Raw genomic sequence first — 4,932 nt, forward strand, 5'->3', positions numbered from 1 at the left:
AGCATATGTCTATAGGACTTTTTTTCTTAGTTTTTTACTCCTCTACACGCTCCCGAAGTTTTGCGATTTAATTTGGAAACACCCTGTATATTAACGAAATATATTTTATTCTAGTTTACAGATTCAATTTGTCTTCTCAAATAGATCAATTTTTTATAAAATAAATCAGGCTTGAAATACGCATATAGATAAATTTCTATTCATATTCTAAAATTATTTATTAACTTAGTAACAATGCAGCAAAAGATTTATATTTAAAAAACGTGTACCTTACGCACTATACGAAATTATAATCGCGATATCAAAATTTTTTATTTAAATACGTAAAATAAATGTATAAATATAAATATAATATAACATGATAATTACATTATAAATCTTTGAAATATAATTTCATTATTTGTTATTTTAATTAAAATGGTTAACTTTTAGTCAGCTGTCAACAATATCGATCAGCAATATATCAATGATATTGTTAATAATGTGACTTGGAGAAGAAATCAAAGATTACTGACTAATCAGTCTCGTCATTACTCAAAGATCTCGGTGAGAAATACGATCGTTACTTTACTTCGTTAATTGGAAATGCGAGGTTAATTGCTGTTCGATTAGGCCGCGATTACTCGCATTTATCGTCGTTACTTATAATAAATCAGCCGCTTGGTCACAGATAAACGTGTATGCGAACTTCACGGACACCGCAATCCTTGGTAACTTTGCTTAACTACTAACATGCAACTAGCATTTTTTGTTTCGTATCTTAGCTGTGAGTGTAATTATTTACGAATTTCTTTGAATTAGTACGAATTCAAAGAAAAAAATGTATCGAATATAGAACGCATGAGAAAATTCTACAATAGAAATAACATAACTTGTCAAAAAGTTAATTCTATTTTTATCGAAAATACGCACATAAAAATTTCTTGAAAATATTCGGCAAGCATCCAATTTAGTTCTTAACTTATTTACAAATTATAAAATGTGAAACATATTTTATAATATATATATATATTACATATATAAAAGGAAATTCTTTTATATGTTAAATAAGTTGTATGTGTTAAACGCAGTTGGTTTGCTACATACTAAGCACAGACGATTACACATATTTCATCGTGATGTACTGTTTATTAAGAGTATATTATGTATTTCTTACATTATGAAATTACAAATTGCGATCATAACTTCTAATATGCAATTCGTAAATTGAAAGCATGCACATAGTTATAGACATTATCCATTTTATAACTCAGAGGGTTGATGTTGCAATAAAGATTAGCATTCCTACATATATATAATATTTGTATAATATTCTTTTATCATGCATCATAAAATTATTGCAGCATTGCTACGTAAAATTAGGCAATTAACTATGGTTTTAGATAGTAAAAGATTTCTGTTGATATCAATTAATTTTTTTTTACTAATACTTTGAATTCAGCTTGATACTAATCCGTTAAATACATTTTAACATCTCGCTCGAATTTCTAATAAAAAAAAGCGTCAAAACTGATAATGTAGTATTATGTATCTACTTTGACGTAACGTCGTAAACGTGTACAATTTCCATATGAAAACAGATTAAATTACTGAAAGATTATATCTTGTCGTACATTAACTATACAATTTCAAGAAGCGCAATTGCACCATCATCGTCGTAGATGAGTTCTATCAAGATATGCGCATGTCGAACAAAACAAGAATGCATTCGAGGCTTCAAAAGACTACTCTTGTCCGCACTATCACCTCTCGCATTAATCAACCGCTTGTGGTGGTAAATTCTTTGTGCAATTATAATAACCACTGTACCGCGCATAAAGTATAAGAGCTGTAGATTTCAATAATTATTATTTATCATCAATTATAAAAGCGTACTGCATACAAATCTAATTATCAATTCTGCTCATTGTTTGAAAATAATAAAGGAATACCGATAAAGCATAAATCGATCTTTTCGTAGTTATCAGATTTTGAATAATTTTATGTAATGTTAAAAAATAAAGTTTTTTTTTAGTTATTACACATTTATTTATAGCTTTAGTTTTCGTCATAAACTGTTTATTGCAGAGATCATTGTAAATTCGATCCTATATCTTATACATGCTCCATGAAATAGCAAATCGCATAATCACAACGACGGTTTAATGGAAATGCTCGATAAATAACGTGCTCGCTGCCCTTTGCCCTAATGGAACTGACGACGTAAGAGTGATTGCTCTACACGTACATTTAGAAAAAGTATTTAACGTAAAACAAGAATATGCGTGCATCTCTCAGTAGGGGGCTACTATAGGAAAGAAACTGAAATAGCGTGCCAGGTATAAGAACCTCTATTGTAAGTTGATGCTTATCCTAATACCGGTAGCTCGTATCCACAAGGGAACTTTTCTTTCTTTTTCCATATCTTTTTCCCTCTCTTTCGCTCTCTTCCTTGCTTCGAGAAATCAGGATTTTCCACTTTAAACAAGATTAGATAGCTTATATCTAGAAAAGTAACGCAACTTCCAAAAATTCGAACACAAATATCTTCTTTAAATATTTAAGAATTAGTTACTGTATTTGTTGTATGATTTCGAGATTTTACAAATTAAATTGGACTTATAATTTTTTTTCTTTTCTAATAATAATTTGACGTTTTTGATAGATTTTTAATACATTACTAACAAAATGAACAAACTATAATATAGCTTTAAATTTTTAAAATAATAATATATGAAAGAATAAGGTATCCAAGAAATAAGTCATAAATTATGATTTAATCAATAAATCATAAAAAGAGCCCGAGCGAGCCAACATTAGGTAATCGTGTATAAAAAGTATACACATATATTAATAAAATAAAGTTACAGACCCTATATACATTTGAATCCACTTTAGTATAGTATTGACAAGTTAACAAAAAATATACTTATTTTGTTTTACAATAAAATTGTCAAAATGAATAAATATGGATCGTTGTTGAATCAGAAAGCATCGTAAGAAAGGATAATATCAACAGATAAAAATATCATCAAACGTCTTTAGTATTTGGCAAAATACTCAAATCGTAAGTTAGAAATTAAAATTAATTATATAATAATGATGAAATGACAAAGTGAAGCTCAAATTAGAACAATGTATGTATATGATATACAAGATATTGTGAGTTTGACAAGCTAATAACGTAAAAAAAACTAATGCGCGTACATAATAGTTAGAAAGAACTTGAAATTTTTAAGTACACAAACAAATGTACATACCTGCGTGAAAATATTTTTTTAAAAGTTAAAATAATGGTTCCTTTTTTTCGATGAGTAATGGATGATCCAAGAAACAACTCCAGAAATAGCATTCTATAGCAACATTTATCTTTTTACTGCAGACACTATCTGTAATGCAGCTACTTTGTACTGGCGCCCAAGAGGTTTATCTTTTATCTTGACGCGATCTCGGCTATCAATTATGAGACATCAATACGATCGTCCTTCTATAATCCCATAGATCTTAGTCACATCACTTTAGAGATTAAAATACCAACGATACACTAAAATACTAGATAATACTTAAGTAGAATAGCATAGGCGACTCGTTCGAAGTTAAAGCTCATGTCTAGAAATGCATTTTCGGCTGCAGACATAGAATGCGAGTGGAACGAAACTCCAAAGTAAGAGAATGCGTCGCCTTTGTCAAGGTTCAGTCTGAGTCGTAAATTGAATTAACGAACGATACTCGTGAATTTCTTTTTCGATAATGTGAAAATTATGTCGAATCTTTAAAGGCGAATAGCAATTTTTATTTAAATGTAAGATAATCTTCACATATACAGTTTCTAATTTAATATTTTAGAAAATATAATATTTCGTACCGCTAACACTTAAATTAAAATGATGTTAATGATAAGTAAATTACTATTCTAAAATTAAATTCATTTAATTCTTGACTCATTAACAAATATCTCATACGATTTACTTTAAATATCACGATTTACTTTTTGTGAATTTACATAGAATAAATCTTTTAGAGGAAATGAAATATTATAATTTATTTGCTTTTTTTTTATTTTCCTGCAATATTATATTTGCTTTTCTGTATTTATCACATTAATATTTTATTGATAAAACTTGATCACAGCTAATATCTCGATATTTTATCAAGGAATTCATTATCAAATTAGAAATTTTACGCAATCAGTTACGCGATGATGGTTCTTTCATGATAACGAAGCAACATCTAATGGAGTTGTTTCCTAAGCCGTCTTCCAGATTTTTATATTATCTGAACACGATCTTGGCTACCAATTGTCGCGTCGATACGATCTATACAAAACCCTTTGAGCAGTAACGCACCCACAATCTCGTGATTCTGTTCAAACGAAACCGCTACAAAATGTTATTGATTCTTTTTATTTGTCTAGTAGTTTCACAATTTACATTTTATTTTCTTTCTTTCTTAACTAATTCAAAATTCATTGTAAAATACATGTTTATTTAAACCAGTAATGAAATTGTCTGTATCAATAATTTATAATATGTACTAAAATTTAAAATATGAATGAAAAAGGATAAAAAACAATGCAGCATTATAGTAACTTGCATCAATAAAATATAAATACCTAATATTTTCTTTAATACTAAAGAATTTATAGCAATAAAAATTGGATGAGCGTGTGACAAACATAATATGTAACAGTGAGATTTATTTTTCATATTTTATTGATAACATACAATTCCAAAATCGTAACATTAACCGAAGTGTGTATGCGCCGTTTATATCGCTGGTATGTAAGAATTTTAATAAATTGACGATACGTAATCTTTTTCCGCGACAATCAAAATACCTAATGTTCAGTTAAAGGATTCTCTCATACTCTTCAAATGCTCTCAACACTCGGTATTACAGCTATAGGCGCAACCATTGGATGATTCACGAATGTGTGCTCTCGCGATTCATTCA

The sequence above is a fragment of the Mycetomoellerius zeteki genome, unplaced genomic scaffold (genome assembly GCF_001594055.1).
Source record: "Mycetomoellerius zeteki isolate Tzet28-1 unplaced genomic scaffold, Tzet1.0 scaffold367, whole genome shotgun sequence".
Taxonomy (NCBI): Eukaryota; Metazoa; Arthropoda; class Insecta; order Hymenoptera; family Formicidae; genus Mycetomoellerius; species Mycetomoellerius zeteki.